Source organism: Dendrobates tinctorius, unplaced genomic scaffold (assembly GCF_039654945.1).
Source record: "Dendrobates tinctorius isolate UK_male_01 unplaced genomic scaffold, ASM3965494v1 ptg000133l, whole genome shotgun sequence".
NCBI classification, from domain to species: domain Eukaryota; kingdom Metazoa; phylum Chordata; class Amphibia; order Anura; family Dendrobatidae; genus Dendrobates; species Dendrobates tinctorius.
In genome coordinates this window covers 39,510,240-39,529,194 of record NW_027361801.1, presented here as the reverse complement: position 1 = coordinate 39,529,194, position 18,955 = coordinate 39,510,240, and positions in this window count along the sequence as shown.

Below are 18,955 nucleotides of genomic sequence, written 5' to 3'. Positions count from 1 at the left end.
TCTTTAAAGGATTTACAATTGCAAATTCATTAGACGTTCCTGCAAAAGTAATATCTGCAGGGTGTATAGTATGACACACACGTATATTGTCCAGATTAGAGGTCTTCTTACCCTCAGCAAGCTGATCAATTTCTCTGTTGATGGCTTCACGTTCAGCTTGTGGCACACCGTCCGCGGAAATGATTGAATGTGTAATATTGGGTGCAGCTGAGTCGGCGTTATATTTTCGGGCTGAAGACTTCGGTACCGCCTTCCTAGGTTGCTTGGGTTTCACAGGACTTTCTTCATCCGACAGAACAATGATTGCTGAAAGCGGAGTTGATCTCACAGCTGGATTAACTCTTTATGGGGGGGTTCTGCATTGGACCGTAAGTATGCTCCTGCAGTACTTGAGGCTGCAGCAATGGCTGTGCATCTTTTTTTAGCATATTCTTTGTATCTAAAAGAAAAAAGTTACATGTGTCAGATGTCCATGAAGCTTGAGTAACAATGGAAATGTTACACTTACCAGATAGTCAAGAAACACATATGTGTTTGTATAAAGATAGTATTTTAGGTTGTACCCCTTATGAGCAGGGGCATCATTAATTTTGCTTTAATTATTGTTTTGATAACTGTTACTTATGCCTGGATGTCTATGAATAACTGAATTATAAATCTCTGCAGAATATGTAAGCTCTATATAAATAAAGATTATTATCATTATTACAGAAAACTAAATATATACTTACAAGAATGTTCTGGGTATTGGTCTTCTGCAGGCTCTGGGTTCATAGTCGTCTCACTATTCACCGTCAGTGGGATGGATGCATTTTCATTTGAATATAGCATTTTTCTGGCCGCTCGTTTATCAGCTGTAAATAAAATAAAATTATTACACAGTCCTGAAATGATTTTCTTCACGGTACTGATTATCTTTTGTTTTTCAAGTTCACATTACCTTTTCGAAACAGCAGCGCCATATTTTTTGGTTTCCCGCTAGGCCTGATAGAAACCCTGGGAGCCCTAATCTTGAGCGATGTGTTTCGTGGTTTCCGTGGCTTTTTAGGACTGTTAGAAACCATGCGCCCATCAACATTATTGAAGTCTTTCAAGTGTTGGTTACCTGTATAAGAAATTAGGGGAAATTTCATCCCTGCATACATACAGACTCTTTTTTCAAAGAGATGTTACTTTTTTCCATATGTTCTTACCTTTTTGATATGTTTGTTGCCTCCGCAGCGGATTCGCCAGATTTACAGGCTCTTCAGTAACATGGCCGTTTTCTTGCTTACCGGCCGCTTGCAGCATCTCAGCATCTGTATGAGAAATTGTATTTAGTTTCACGTCTACATATGATTAAAGCAGTTATTATACAAATATACAGCTTACCAGTGATGATAGGATAATGTGAAATTGCAGCGCTTGTTTCTCCGCCAGCATTAAAAGGCGCTAAAGGGCCTTCATTTATGGAATCCAAATCCAAAGTCCGAAACATCTCAGGTTAGGCGCTCTCTGTAGACTCTTCTTAAAAAGAACAAAATATTATATAATTAATATACAAAGCAAAACTTTAATCAGATTGTCTAACACTCCGTTCATTATATTCAATATAAGTCCTACCTAATTGTTGGCATTGTGTGCTCTTAAAAAGAGGCTCGGCTTGTTCAAAATCGTAGGCTTCCATCTTAACTAAAATGATTAAAAGTGTGAATACTATTATACTTTTAAAACTATTAACTATAACTATGCAGTGGAAAGTACTATCATATAAAATTATAATCTAAGTCTATGCCGAAGAAATACATTTTATATACTATATGATAAATGATACAAAAGGCAAATAAAATTATAGGCGAACATCAATTAAATAATTATACATCAAATAAATATTGTATGAAATATCTAAATTTCTTCTAAATGAGTAAATCTATACTAAGGAAAATACAATTATATCCTATATAATAAATATTACTATACAACAATTGACAATAATATTAATTAAATAATGTGTTAATACTTACTATTTTAAAGAGTAGAAGTTGCTGCCCAGTATAAACAGAAAACTGTCTCTAATGCTGAATGTGTAAGGACATCACCTAAATGCCTGTTTTAAAGCCACACAGCAGGGTTACTCAACTTACATTCACATCTCAGTTCCGCCTCACCAAAAGGTCTCAAGCAATCAGCAGAAAGTCTACACCTCCAGTTAACACCCACAAGAGCCTCCCAGTTACAGCCCATCATGCGACCCAAGCAATCATGATATACTCATATTATACTGATATCAATCATGATATATTTGTATTACTTTCCACATTTAATTTCATTTTATACATTTTGATTTCCTGATAAAGACGGCATTCGTTCATGAGAACATGTCTTCTACACACGATGAAAAAATATTAGAGAAACAATATTTTACACCTAAAGCATCAGGATCATACGGCGGCATTGATAAATTATATAGAGAAACTAGAGATTACGGAATTAAAAAAAACAATTGTGCGTGATTGGTTAAATAACCAGGATAGCTATTTGTTGCACAAACCCGTGAGAAAAAGATTTCTGACAAATAAGATCATGGTCTCAAACATGGATGCATTGTGGCAAGGAGATTTAGTGAGTTTAATTGTCCTTACCGTGATTGATTGCCTATCAAAATTTGCATGGTGCGTTGCCTTATCAAACAAGACTGGTGCCGCTTTAGCCAGTTCATTCGAACTGATATTTCAAAATGATAAGCGCATACCGAAGAAATTACAGACGGATCGATGAATCGTCTTTGTAAAACGTATGATATTCTGCACTATCTGACGAATAACGCAGTTAAGGCCTCTATTGTGGAGCGGTTTAATCGTACATTAAAAACTCGAATGTGGCGGTATTTTACGAAAAATAACACTAATAGGTATATTGATATTATACCAGATTTGGTTGATAGCTACAATCGAACCTATCATTCTGCCATTCGATGTAGACCAATTGATGTTACAAGCAAAAATTCACTACAAATATGGAAAAATATTTATGGCTCGAGCATGAAAAATAAACGTATTAAGCCTTCTTTTAAAATTGGCAACAATGTACGTTTGGTCCAATATAAACGTACATTTATGAAAGCTTATGAACAATCATATACCGATGAAATATTTATCATAACCGAAATTAACACAAAATTCCATTTTCCTCTCTACAAAATCGTGGATTTATACGGAGAACCTGTGATTGGGTCATTTTATAAGGAGGAACTGCAAAAAGTCACAGTGGATGACAATCGCATCTACAAAATAGAAAAAGTATTAAGAAAAAAGCGCGTCAGAGGGTCCACCCTGTATCTCGTAGAATGGAAGGGATATCCAGAAAAATTTAATACTTGGATTAAAGAAAACCAGCTGACGGACCTCTAATCTTGGATTCTGGATCATTTTATATTACCCTAGCGTGTAATGCGTCAAGTAAGCTATTCCCAGACAACACGATTTCAACTTTTACCACTTAGCTGGCAAAGCCTGTACATCTTGTAGGTCCATATGAAGTTGCCCTCACAGAATTTCAGTATCCCCACACCTGGTTTACTTTCGAAAATAGCGAAGGCACATTTTTTCTTGGAAAACGAGGAGATGTTCTAAGAGAATATTTTGTAAAAGCAGGCTATTATTTAAATATTTCAGATCTTATAAGGGCTATTAATGAGCATATTGACAGCTTGAAGATTGCGTCCAAAGGTTTTAAACTTCGCTACGATGAAGTGAAGAGAAGTGTTACTCTATCGGATTCACCCACGATACATTTTGCTCCAGGCCCAAAATTGGCTCATATTTTAGGGCTACCACCTTATATTGAGGCCTATGATAATAGTGTGATTAGACCCAAGGAGAAGAACTACGCAGATATCATGAACGGATTTTATACCTTATTTGATTACTCGGACATTATTAACCATCAACTAGTCGGAGATTCTTATGTCCAGCTTCTGAGAACTGCGCAGGTGACTGGTAAAAGTGGGGAGATCATCACACTTCAATACACAAGACCTGATTATGTACCTCTATGCAAACAGCACTTTGATTCTGTAAGCATCTCTATCTTGACTGATCAGGGTACGCCTGTTAAATTCAAGTACGGAAAAACTATTTTGCGATTACATTTCAGGCCGCATCGTGATTGACACGTCACAATGGTGTCGCAACGTGTTTACGGAGACCCGACCATTTATGCCCGCTACTATATTGCTCAGACGGGCCACGGTTTAGAGGGTTTTTGCGGCGATGAGTACATGTATGGGGCTGGGCTTGCAGGAATATTTAGAGGCTTATTTAGAAAAGCGGTTCCTCTATTGAGAAAAGGACTCGAATTAGTAAAGCCCCATGTAAAGACAGCTGTTTCAAATATTGCTAAGGACGCCATTACCTCTTTCTCAGCATCAGCTATGAATAGGCTAAACACCCCTCCTCAGGAAGGCTCCGGTATTGTTTATGTTGCTAAAAAACAGAAAAAAGGAAAAAGGTGTGTTCGCTCTTCACCCCCACCAATGCTCATGAATAAAATCACACCCGCAAGACGAAAACGCCAGAAAAGAGTAAGACGCTGTGTTGAAGACATCTTTTAGGAAAATATATAAAATAAATATATTATATATAAAGTGGCCTTCATACATGATGCTTCGGTGGAGTGCATGAAATCAGAACTGGATATTTTTCAAATACCTCCTGCGCAGGTTTCTGTCGAGAAATCAATATTTATAGAAGTTCAGCCTATTGCGGCTCTGGCGGACAATGCACCACTGGAATTTTTCATATCGGGAAGTGGTGAATATTATTATGATTTAAATAATACCCTACTTTACATAAGTTGCCGGGTCGTAAAACAAAATAATTCTGCCATCGCGGATGGAGCCCGTGTAGCTCTCATTAACTATCCATTAGCGACTCTTTTTAATCAAGTTGATGTCACCCTGGGTGATCGCCTCATCTCACAATCAGACAATCTATATAGCTATAGGGCCTACATTGAAACTCTGCTAAATTACAGCGCACAGACTTTAGCCTCCCAATTCACATCAGGATTATTCTATAAAGATACCGCTGGACATCATGATGTGCGAATCCTGGATGGTGCGAATGTGGGTTTCAACAAGCGGGCTCATGCAGTAGCTCACTCCAAGCCCGTCGATTTGCTCGGACAAATTTTTAGCAATATTTTTAATCAGCCGAAGCTTATATTGAATGGACTTGACCTTAAAATCAAGCTGACGCAAAATAAAGACGCTTTCTGTTTAATGTCCGCTGACCCGGACCCACTCAAAGTACAGATACTGAACGCGTGTCTCTATGTAAAAAGAGTCCAGGTGGCTCCCGCTGTGAGGATTGGTCACTCTCAGGCCTTACTATCTGGTACAGCAAAATATGCTATTGATAGGGCGTGTATGAAAGTGTACAGCATTTCTGCCGGCAGCCGAATTTCTAATATAGAGAACTTATTTTTAGGGGCCATCCCACGAGTAATTATATTGGGTTTTGTAGATAATGAGGCCTTTAGCGGAACGTATAATAAAAATCCACTGTACTTTCATCATAATGTAATCCATGCGGCTTTATATTTGGATGGTCAGCAGATACCCTCCCAGCCATTCCAACCTAATTTCAATATTGAATTAGCTGTAAGAGAGTATATGGTTCTCGCTCATATTTCTGGAAAGCAGAAGGCTGATTGTGCGCTGGCAATTGACCGAGAAGAATTTATGGACGGCTATACATTTTTTGCATTTGATTTATCAGCCGACCAAGAACCTGGAGGTCACTTCTCTCATAAAAACTGGGAACCTGCGTTCTGAAGTCCGATTTGCGCTAGCCACACCTCATACGATAAATATGGTGGTATACGGCGTGTATTCATCTATTCTAGAAATTAATAACCGCCGTGAAGTATTGTATGATTTCTACTGATGATGGATTCCCTGCAGCTCACTACGTTATTGAAAGCCAATCACTATACAGAGGCCATATTTTATGGGGTGTATCCGTGTGACTTGCTACCGTCAAATAGAGTAACTCAGAGGCCTGCGGCGTACATTGTAAATACAGACCGATCCAATCAGAGCGGCAAACATTGGATATTAATTTTACTTTGCTATGAAAAAAATGCGATATTCTTTGACAGTTATGGACTCTCACCAGACAGCATACTTTTTCCGGATGAATTTATAATCTTCCTAAAAAGAAATAGCAAATTATTCTGCTATGAAGACAGGCAAATTCAAAATAATTATAGTACTGTGTGCGGCCATTATTGCGTGTATATCCTAAAGAAACTTGCAAGGGGCCTTTCAATCCATGAGATTTTGCAACATTTTACTGGTGACTTAAATCATAATGATAATTTAGTATATAAATCTGTAAAGCAAGATTTACTTGAGTCAAACTGTTCCCCCTGCAAACATTCTTTTATATTTAAGCAGTGTTGCTTATCACTGTGTAATATGTAGGATATTACACATATTACAATTAGTGTGTGATTCTTTTATTATTATAAAAGCTAAAGAAACAATTCTAATTGAAGTTAGCCATGGGAAATTGAAGTTAGCCATGGGAAATGTCCAGGATGCAGTGACAGCTGCTTATCAGTTGTTTTTTTTGTTGAGCTAGGCGTAAAGAGTGACCTTTCTGGTCTGTTCAATTAAAATATATAGACCCTAATGTAATGTAAGTCCATACCTTAACAACTTATCATCTTGTCAATTGTAATGGCCCATCCTGTCCTCTGCATTCGATTCCTGAAGTGCAAGCACACAGAAAATACACACAGGTTTCTATATATATATATATATATATATATATATGTATATATTGATTTGATTAACTGGAGCGCTGTGTGATAAATAAAATGACAGTGTAAATGTCAAATATAATGCTTTATAAAAATGTATTTGATTGTTGTTCAATAAACACTATAAAATGTATTTGATTGTTGCTCAATAAACCCTATTATCTTTTTTTATAAAAATAGCGTCTCATTTTTATTTACAATTCAAATAAAATGTTTCCTTTATTAAAGGAAATTGATATAAAAGTGTATCAAACACAGTCTTTTATATCAAACAATAGCGATTGATATAAAAGTGATTCAATCACGATCCTTTTATTCTACTATTATTCTACTTTCTTAAAAGGCCTATAAAAGAGAAAATAATTGGACATATAAATATTTTGTCCTATGATACCTTTTATATCAAATTTATATCAAATTGACATAAAAGTGTATCAAACACAACTTTTTATAACAATTTGATATCAAATTGTATAAAAGGGGCGTGTTTGATACACTTTGATAGGGGCACGGCACCTGTCAGATTTCTTTTTGACGAGTAATACAGCCCCCTTACTACTGCTGGGGGCCGAAGTTTATAACCTGGGAAGGGGGAAATACCCATGGAGCTTCCCAGGCTATTAATGTCAGCTCACAACTGTATACTTAACATTTACTGGCTATTAAAATGAAGGACACAAAAAAAAATTACATGGGGTTCCCCTATAATTAAAAACCAGCAAAGACTATGCAGACAGCTGTGGGCTGATATTAGGAAGGCCCAAGAAGACTCATGGCTGTACTAGCTCAAAAGGGTGCTTCTACTCAATACTGAGCAAAGGGTCTGAATACTTATGTCCATGTGATATTTCAGTTTTTCTTTTTTAATAAATTCGCAAAAATTTCTAGATTTCTGTTTTCTTTTAGTCAAGATGGGGTGCAGAGTGTTCATTATTGAGAAAAAAAATAATCAAATGCATGCAATGAAACAAAGAGTGAAAAATTTAAAGGTCTGGATACTTTCCGTACCCACTGTATATATACACACTTGGTCAAAATTGTTGGTACTCCTCGTTTAATGACAGAAAAACCAACAATAGTCAAAGAAATAACTTGAGTCTGACAAAAGTAATTTTAATTAAAAAATCCATGAAAATGAACAAATGAAAGTCGTACATTGCTTTCCAACCATACTTCCACAGAATAAAACAAAAAATAAAACTCATGAAATAGGCCTGGACAGAAATGATGGTACCCTATTTTTTTTTGTCCCTAAAAATAATGGGACAAAGGAGACATGTTAAATCAAGGTGGGCCCTAAAGAAACTGGAACGATGGGGCGCAACAGGCCCTGAAGAAACTGAACGGTGGGGCGCAACAGGCCCTGCAGAAGCTGAACGGTGGGGCGCAACAGGCCCTGAAGAAGATGCCGGTGGGGCGCAACAGGCCCTGAAGAAGACGATGCCGGTGGGGCGCAACAGGCCCTGAAGAAAGCGATGGCGGTGGGACGCAACAGGCCCTGAAGAAAGTGATGCCGGTGGGGCGCAACAGGCCCTGAAGAAAACGATGCCGGTGGGGCGCAACAGGCCCTGAAGAAAATGATGCTGGTGGTGCGCAGTGATGATGCAGTTCCCCAGATGATCTGTAGCCATCCTTTATCAAGGAGTCTCTCCCAAAGCCGGGGTAGTAGGCCTTTAATCTCGCCTATCACGAGGTGGCATATTTTCAGGCCGGTGACGGCCGGGTCGCCGTGGTGGAGGAAGGCTGGGGGGAAGTGTCCATGCCTCTGTGGCCTGGTTACGTGTACTTACGACCTCAACCTGAGGTAAAGATTCTCTCCCACAAAGGCGGGGGGCAGCGGGGATGATTCTCTGAGAATGGGGGCGGGGAGCAGTCTCCGGTAACAGTCTCTCACGTCTCTCTTGTCGGTAAATGCGCAGTTTTCTCCTCACAGGCTCCTGTCAGTGCCCCTGCAAGTCACCCTGCTTCCTGCCTTCAGCTTCCTGCCTTCACTCTCGCTCTCTCCCAACTGCCACCTCAGCGCGCCCCCTGCTCCTTGTCTCCTAGCCCTGCCCCCTGTTGCCCTGACAACTTCAGTCGCATGTCTCCCTTTGTAATCCCCCTGGTGTGGCTCCTTCAATAACCCTGATGGCGGTCTCCCCGGTTCCAGCCCAATCACGACATGGGGGTCCTCCTCCCCACATTCCCCCTACCCTGTAAGCTCGCCAGTCCTCAGGCGAGGGTGTTAGTCTATTGAGTTTGGCCTGTAAGGGTGTCGATATTCGTTGCCATATGAACTGGTCTTGTTCATACCGTTCGGGGGGTTTGCCGGCTGTTGACCGCTCGGAGCGTCTAAGTTCGACTGGGGTGGAATCTTCTGGGGTGGTGGACATTGGGGGGCTGCATGATGCAGGCGGGTTAATTGGGTCAACTGGCTCATTATTGAGTGGAGGGACTTTGGGGTTTGGAGGGAAATCCTCGTCGTCCAAGTCCCAGCATCTGGACTCCGGTTCGGATGTCAACGGGATGGGTTCCAGTTGTTTCGGGTCAGTGGAAATACACGGGCATAACATATTACGATGCACAATACGGGTGGGCAGTGTTTCATCCTGCTCGGGCCGTATTTCGTACACAGGTCCTTCTGGGTGGATACGGCGTAGTACCCGATAAGGACTCTCTTCCCAACGTGACTCTGGTCACTTGTTCTGGGGGCGTTGTTCCAGTACCAGTACACGGTCCCCGCTTTGGAGATGAGGAGGGGAAGTTGTATTCTTCCCTGGGTGTTCCCAGTCTTGGAGTTTGGTATGTACAATTCGGTGAAGAGTTTGCAGCCTGTGGCGATGATTTCGGACGCAGGACGACACTCCGGTCCAGGGCTGAGGCTCTTCAGGGGCGAACTCAACCTCCGTGATTCCTTTACCCTCTCATCCAAACAGCAGGGAATAAGGCGTATAGCCCGTAACTCGATGTACCCAGTTATTATAGACCCATACTAGTTCAGAAACATATTCAGGCCAACGAGCTTTCTTGTCACTCTCCAGAGTACGCAGCATTTGAATCAATGTCCGATTAAATCGTTCACAAGCCCCATTTCCTTGCGGGTGATACGGTGTGGTCCGGGATTTGTCAATCCCATAGAGATGATGTAGTTCCTCCATAACTTTCCCCAAAAAACATGCTCCCTGGTCGGAATGTATACGTTGAGGACAGCCATACACTTGTATAAAGTTTCTGCAAATGGCGGAAGCGGCCGACTCCGTGGTCTGGTCTCGAGTTGAGGACAGCCATACACTTGTATAAAGTTTCTGCAAATGGCGGAAGCGGCCGACTCCGTGGTCTGGTCTCGAGTAGGGGTGACCACAGCGAACTTGGTGAAATGATCCACCATGACGAGACAGTGTTCGCATCCCTGGAATGCGGGGCCAATGGTCAAATAATCCACCATCAGAAGCTCAAGGGTGCTGAAGTCACAATAGTCTGTGTTGCGGCTCTCTGAGCGGGCGGTTTGGCCGATTCACATAAGCGGCAGGTACGGCAAATTTCGTCCACAGCAGCTGACAAGCGTGGGTGATAAACTTTCTGTTGTAACCATTGCAAAGTCTTTTTAACTCCAAAGTGGGCCCCTTTTTCGTGAGCCTCTCGAGCCAGTTCGTGTAGTTGAGCTCCGGGCGTAACCACCTGCCAAACCGTCATTGAGGTTGTTTGCGATGTTATTTTACGGTACAGTAGTCCCTTTCGGATAGTTAGCCTCTCCCATTGTCGCAGCATCAGCGACAGGTCTTGGGTCAAAGTTTGACGTTGAGTATCAGTGGGTAATTGACCAGCGGCGACCCATGTCCGGAGAAGTCCAACTTCTTCATCTTCCTGTTGTTGTTGTATCCACTTATCCCGAGATTGTTCCAGTATGCCCCTGTGGGCCTCTGGGGAGGATACTTTTGAATCAACATTGTTGAGCACGGCAGCAGTAAGAGCGAACGGTATTTCCTCTCCTTCTAATTCTTCGTCTCGATTCTGTCCGGGAGTTGTATGTCGAATCCTGGAGAGGGCATCTGCATGGACATTCTCGGCCCCTCTTTTGTAGATAATCTTATAATTGTACTTCGCCATCCGGGCCACCCATCGCTGCTCCAAAGCCCCCAATTTGGCGTTTTCCAAATGTGCCAGTGGGTTGTTGTCAGTTTGCACTACCACCTCGGAGCCTACTAGGTACTCTGCGAATCTCTCCGTCATAGCCCACACCACTGCGAGGAGCTCAAGCTTAAAAGAGTGGTAATTGTCAGGGTTACGCTCAGAGTCATGGAGTGAGCGACTTCCATATGCGATCACTCTCTCCCGGCCATCCTGAACCTGTGACAACACTGCCCCCAGCCCGTGAAGACTCCCGTCAGTGTGCAGGATAGACGGCTGAGAGAAATCCGCATAAGCCAACACTGGGGCATCCGAAAGTGCAGCCTAGAGGTCTCGGAAGGCCTCTTCCTGAGGGTGTTGCCACTGGATTTTTCGCCCATTGGCCCCAGCGGGAGCCCCCTTCAGCAGGTCATGCAGGGCTCGAGCTCGACATGCAAAATTCTTTACGAAGCGACGGTAATATCCAGCTAACCCCAGAAAAGCCCGCACATCTTTCACCGTCTCGGGGGTAGGCCATTCCTGGATAGCAGCAACCTTCTCCCGGGATGGCCTCACACCCTCTGCCGAAATGACATGACCCAGATACTCAAACTGAGAGCGAAATAGATGGCATTTCTGAGGCTTCACCTTCAACCCGTACTTTTGCAACTGGCTGAGTACCTGCCCCAACCGCTTCAGGTGGTCCTCGAAGGAGGCGGCATAGACAATGATGTCATCCAGGTAGATTAACGTGGCCTCAAAATTGAGATCCCCCAGACATCGCTCCATCAATCGCTGAAAGGTCCCGGGGGCGTTGGCCAGCCCAAATGGCATCCGATTAAACTCAAACAGTCCCATGGGCAAAATGAACACCGTCTTAGCTCTATCTTCTTCTGACATGGGCACCTGCCAGTACCCACTGGCCAAGTCCTGGGTCGAAAAATATGTTGCATTCTCCAACACGGACAGGGATTCTTCTATGCGGGGCAGTGGGTATGAGTCTTTAATAGTGCAAGCATTCAGTTTACGATAATCCACACAGAATCGTAGTGTATCATCTTTCTTCTGGACCAACACGATTTGGGCCGCCCAGGGGCTTTGACTTTCCCGTATCACCCTTTTTAGCAGCATTTGGGCCAGCAAAGTTTTCACCTCTTGATAGAGTTGTGGCGGAATCTGTCGATATCGTTCTCGGATAGGGGCCGCTCCTGCTGTGGGGATCTCATGAGTGATGGCGGTGGTACACCCAAAGTCGTCCTCATGGCTAGCAAATACATGACTGTCCAAGCAATATTTTTATCTGTGAGAGTTGGGCTGCAGTTAATCCAGAAAGCTCAGCCCGCATCTGCTCCAAAATATTTCGGCCCCTCTCTTGTGCCGAGACTTCGAGGGCCTGTAAGGTTTGTATTATTACTTCCCAAGGATCCTCAGGGTGTACTCGTAATTGAACCGCAGGGGCTGGCAGCACTTCTTCTAAAGGCCTCACTAGTTTGGCCAGTACAGTCCGTGCTTTCAGAACGGTGTCTCGGTCTTCAAGATTAACGCAGCGTACCAGGACGGTTCTTTTTTGCACCGTAGCGAGGGAACAGGCCACCAGTATGCCAGGAGGTAAGTGCTCTGAGTGACACGGCTCCGCCTGCACCTCCACGCCCTCCAAAGGTATCGGGGATCGTATTGGCAGGTCCACCACTGTCTGTCCAGGAGGCAGCACAAGCAGGGGAGCCGCTGACGCGATGACCTTACCCAGAGCCTCACCCTCCTGGCAGTCCTGATGCACCCGCGCACCTGCTGCTGGAATACTTGTCCCTGAGCTGTGTGAGAACCCCACTGCTTCAGCACCTTTTGTGTGGGATCATTAAGCAACAGGTTACCAAACTCTTTTAAAATATTCATGCCTAGGGTGACGGGGTGTCGTTGATCAGCTTCTCCTTGAGTCAGCACCACCCATCTGCGGCCAAGGGGTTTACCGCACGTCACCTGCACCCACACTACTCCGGCAACCGGGACCGGCAGTTGGTTAGCGGCTACTAGTCTGATCATGGGCCCCCATTGAGGCCTTGCTGCCTCCGGAAAGTTTTGTTGAAAGTACGTTACGGGCATAGTGGTTACTTGTGACCCCGTCTCTACCAGGCACCGGACGGCCCGGCCCTCTACTTCTGCCCAAACTACCGGACACTTTGCTACCAAATCTTCGGGACTTCCACCACCCCTAGTTGTGGTTTTCGGCTCCGAGCGGCGTCCCCCCAGCCCGGAGCCCTTTAGTTTAATGGCCGCCGGGGTGGGTATCTCCCACGCCGCGGACACTCTCGGGCGAAGTGGCCTGGTTCTCCACACTCACAACACCGGGCCGGTATAGACTGACCACCCTGCAGAGAGTGTGACCCCCAGGGACCGGGATTAACGCTAGGTCGTCCAGTCACAGGTTCGGTTCTTCTCTTTACTTCAGCCAACTCGCTCTTAATATTTTTCAATTCTTGCTTCATCTCCTCCACCCACTGAGGTTCCTCAACTGTGTTCGAGGAGGCCTCCACACCTCGGACCTTCCCCACGGGGACCGCCATCCCCTGCTCTTGCTCCCGAACCCGTGCCTGACTTCCCACTTCTGAAAAGTCTATTTGGGGATTCATTCTGATCTGTTCCCGTAATGCCTGCTTTATCAGTGGATCTCGCAGTCCAGTCACCAGTAGGTCACGTAGGGTAATGTCAACAGGTCCTACCCCTACCCAGTCTTTTCTTTCAATAGCCGTATGCAATTCTTGGAGTACATTCATATACTGAGTAATCGTCTCCCCCTCTGCCTGCATCCGACTAAACAGACGGGCCCTTAACTCTCCCACATTAGTGGGATCCCCGTGGGTCTGTTCCACTATCTGTAACACCTTTTCAAAAGTTAAAAGAACAAAAAATCACACAAGTGCTTACCAGCAAAAAAGAGAACTGTGTCCTCAGCTGCTGAGGTCAAATAGGGGTCGGTGTCAGCCCAAACTACATAAGATAGCAAAAATAAACAGATTGACCTGCGCTATAGTCCTATAGCGCAGGTCAATCTGTTTATTTTTGCTACCTTTTCAAAAGTGTTGCCATGCCCCGGAGGTTTCAACATCACTGACCTCCGCACCTCCCCGTCTAGGGCCAAGAGTGCCACTTCAGCTTCCAGGTCAGGGGTCATTGGGTGCATCCGAAAGAGCCCCCAGCATTCGCTCTGTCCAGCTCCATAGCAAAGTATTGGAGCCGGAGAATCTAGGCAGGTTGTTCAGCATGGCCCCCAATGAAATGCTGGTACGGGGGCCCTCATTATTTACAGAGTTTTCAGCTTCCCCCTGACCTGGGCCACCACTGTCCGCGCTCGGAGACTGCATCCTGCCGACCACGCCAAATGTAGGGTTCGAGCAGGCTCACAGGATGCAGTGACGAGACACGAGACTGAATGTGGTGTGAAATAAACTTTTATAAATTTCAAGCCGCAAGGGCTAAAATGGTTTTAATGGAAAAAAAAGGGTAACACCTATTTGTCCTCGCAGGGACTCGGAAAACAACATACAAAACAAAGGGTCCTTATTTCTCTATATTACACTTAGCCTTCCGGGCGTCGCTCGAGTTCACAGATACGACCACTCAGGGATTGCAGATGTGGCTGCCTTGTAATCCATGATTTCCCGTAAGGACTTGGGCTCGTCCAGCCCTGAAGAAACCAGACCGATGGGGCACAGCAGGCCCTGAAGAAACCGGAACGATGGGGCGCAGTAGGCCCTGAAGGAACTGAACGGTGGGGCGCAATGGGCCCTAAAGAAACTGGAAAGATGGGGCACAACAGGCCCTGAAGAAACTGAACGGTGGGGCGCAACAGGCCCTGAAGAAGCTGAACGGTGGGGCGCCACAGGCCCTGAAGAAGACGATGCCGGTGGGGCGCAACAGGCCCTGAAGAAGATGATACCGGTGGGGCGCAACAGGCCCTAAAGAAAGCAATGCCGGTGGGGCGCAACAGGCCCTGAAGAAAGCGATGCCGGTGGGGCGCAACAGGCCCTGAAGAAAACGATGCTGATGGCGCGCGGTGATGACGCAGTTCCCCAGATGATCTGTAGCCGCCCTTTATCAAGGAGTCTCTCCGAAAGCCGGGGTAATAGGCCTTTAATCTCGCCTATGACGAGGTGGCGTATCTTCAGGCCGGTGACGGCCGGGTCGCCGTGGTGGGGGAAGGCTGGGGGGAAGTGTCCATGCCTCTGTGGCCTGGTTACGTGTACTCACGACCACAACCTGAGGTAAAGATTCTCGCCCACAAAGGCGGGGGGCAGCGGGGATGATTCTCTGAGAACGGGGGCAGGGAGCAGTCTCCTGTAACAGTCTCTCACGTCTCTCTTGTCGGTAAATGCGGTTTTCTCCTCACAGGCTCCTGTCGGTGCCCCTGCAAGTCACCCTGCTTCCTGCCTTCACTCTCGCTCTCTCCCAACTGCCACCTCAGCGCGCCCCCTGCTCCTTGTCTCCTAGCCCCGCCCCCTGTTGCCCTGACAACTTCATTCGCATGTCTCCCTTTGTAATCCCCCTGGTGTGGCTCCTTCAATAACCCTGATGGCGGTCTCCCCGGTTCCAGCCCAATCACTACATGGGGGTCCTCCTCCCCACACCGGTACGAGTGAAAGCTGTCACCACACTTACCAGAGAAACGGACATGTGAAAGGGGCCTAAAAGACCCCGAGTCTTTACATTGCATATGTACATGGAAATCACGTGTTTAGAATGTGACGTGATTTAAAAATAAATTTTACAAATCACGATTCAGAATGTATAAATGCATAGAAACAGTACCAAAAATCCTGTGCGCAAAATCATCCCAAATCCCTGTGCAGTAGACTGCCACCCCAGACCTTGCTCTTCACCAGACAATCAAAAATCCGGCGAGATGATTTCCAACCCAGTAATTTGTGCTCAATGGATTGCTTATCTCTTCTGTACTCCTTCACAGTAAATTATCCTCCTGTAGCCTCCCTAAATCACCCTCGAAGAGCTTTAACCTTTACAGAAACTATCTCCTTGTAGATTATCGCAGAACTTGTTTCCACTGCTGGAGTCTAGTGGAGGAGTGCTTTACACCACTCCATCTGATGCCTGGCATTGTGTTGGTGATGTAAAGCTTTGCATGCAGCTGCTTGGTCACATAAATCCATGCCAAGAAGCTGTAAAAAGAACAAAACCTGTGTTCTGATAATTCCAGAGAAAGTTTGGAACCTTGCAAAGATTGAGCAGGAAGAACATTAGTGACTTTCATGCACTATGCAACTCTGCCCTCGGCAACTTTGTTCTGTAACTTTAGATGTAAAAATAGCACAGGAATAGTAATGAGCAAGTGTGCTCGTTGCTCAAGTTTTCCGAGCATGCTCGGGTGTCTGAGTATTTTGGGCATGCTCGGAGATTATGTTTGAGTTCCCGCAGCTGCATGATTTGCGGCTGCTAGACACCCTGAATACATGTGGGGATTCCCTAACAAACAGGCAGTCCCTGCATGTATTCAGGCTGTCTAGCAGCCGCAAATCATGCAGCTGCGGTAACTCAAACATAATCTCCGAGCACGCCCAAAATACTCATCGGTCATCGAGCATGCTCGGAAAACTCAAGTAACGAGCACACTCGCTCATCACTACACAGGAATACTTTTGCACAAAACATATCATTATAACAATGTCTTAAGTGATGGGAAGTGTCATAGGTTCCTAGTAAGTTGCAACATAAAACTTAAAAGTACCATTCCAGCGTTTTCTTTTTATTGCACCGCTGGGGTGGTGCTTTAAAAGTAAGTCACCTGCCTCCTTGTTTGATACTCATCTGCCACCTGCTTTGTTTTCCAGTGTCACTCCCCAGCAAAAAAGTGACCTGCTGGCTGCTCCAGTGTTTCAATACGTCTAGGAGAGCCTGGTTCTGGCCTCATTTTAGCTCTCCTAGACTTTTATTGAGCTCTTGTGACGTAACAGCTGACTTCCACCCAGTCATAAGTCACGGGCACAAGATGGCGCTGAGAGACCAGAACAGCACCAGTAAAAGGTAAAGCGGCCAGAGTGCGAGTGTAATACTGGGAGCAGGGGACTTACATTTAAAGCACCACTCCAGGTCTGAAAGATAAAGCAATTATTGTCTGGCATCGTGAATCATTCTTTTACAAATACACAACTAAATGAATATTCAACATTTCCCATCTTATAAATTAACTTTCTGATTGCACCTATCACTTCCACTGATCGAGGCACTCGTTCCTTTGGATGAAGAGCCCAATATTACAATAGAAACTAGCGGGCACGTCTATAGCACGAGCTACAAATGCAGCATGGCAGAGTCTATCATCTTGCACAGCTCTACAAAATCACAAAGGGTCAAATCAGTTATTAGGTGGTGTATGATTTTATGGAAATATGGAAGATTTGCGTACTTATTTCACTATGTTGGTTATTAAAGATGTCAACTGTCAGGAAGTATTCAACATATGGTTTTACTCGACTCGTTTCAAAGTACAACACACTTCTTCAAGAAGTAACCATATGAACACACAGACATAGAGGGCATGGCAGGTCATTGTGCACGGTAATTTGTACTGCACAAAGAATGTTTTAAAAACAACCTCCCCCCCCACAAAAATGTCAGAATTGTGATATTTTTTTAAACCAGTCTACCAATCTTGGATTTTTCCCAATCTTCAGTAGACTATATGGTAAAATGCATGTCATTCAAAAATATAACTCGCCCTGCAAAAAGTCAAAATATATATTACATTTTATTGTATATTGCACCCATATGACTTACCGTAGTTGGCAGTGAAATAAAGTTGTAGCTCTTGCAAGAAGGGGATTAAAAAATTAGAGTGCAAAAAGATCAAATTGCCCAGTCAGGAAGAGTTAAATTAAGACTGCTTGCAGGTCCCACCAAGGTCATGTCCTGAAGATTGTGATGACTATTTTGAAGAAAAAAAAAAACCTGGGATCACAAAAGTGTGAAAAAAAGTCACAAAAAATGTTCTGTTAGTAGCGCATTTCTAGGTTTCGTTTTGACATCTAGAGCACAAAACCAAGACAAAAAAGCAGCAAAAGAATAAAAGTGCCATATACAACTCACATTGATCAGGAGTCTGAAACTGGCACTGAGATCAATTTCACATTTAGGGGTTATCATTGGTTTCGGTAGGAGCTATACCATGGACTTATAAGCTCCCGCTAGTGTCAGAATTCTATTTAGGCCACTTTCGGATTGTCTTAAAGGGAATCTGTCAGCTGGTTTTTGCTACCTCATCTGGTGTAGGCAAAGAGAAGCTGAATCCAACGATGTATCACTTCGTTTACTTGGTGCAGTTGTTCTCACACAATCAGAGCTTTTAGATTTAGAATGAAGCAAAGCTGAGAAAGCTAACCCTGCCCATACCAGGTTCTGTACGGATAACAAAAAAAAAAAGGGTAAATGTGGATTTAATCTGCACTGCTGAATAATTCAGGATCCAGACCAAATTGTGGATTTATTCTCAACGCGTTTCAAAGTACAAGCCCCTGATGTACCTAAACAGTGGAATCCTCCCAAAAGTGACCCCATTTTGGAAACTAGACCCTCTAAGGAACTTATCTAGATGTGTGGTGAGCACTTTCAACCCCCAAGAGCTTCACAGAAGTTTATAATGCCTGGGCGTGAAAATAAATAAATCGTATTTTTTCCACAAACATGATCATTTAGTCCCCAATTTTTTTATTTTCCCAAGGGTACCAGGAGAAAATGGACCCCAAAAGTTGTTGTCCAATTTGTCCTGAGTACACTGATACCCCATATGTGGAAGAAAACTACTGTATGGGCACACGTCGGGGCTCGGAAGGGTAGTGACGTTTTGGAATGCAGACTTTGATGGAATGCTCTGCGGGTGTCATGTTGCCTTTGGAGACCCCCTAATGTACCTAAACAGTGGAAACCCCCCACAAATGACACCATTTTGGAAACTAGACCCCCTAAGGAACTTATCTAGGTGTGTGGTGAGCACTTTGAACCCCCAAGGGCTTCACAGAAGTTTATAACACCCGGGCGTGAAAATAAAAAAATCATA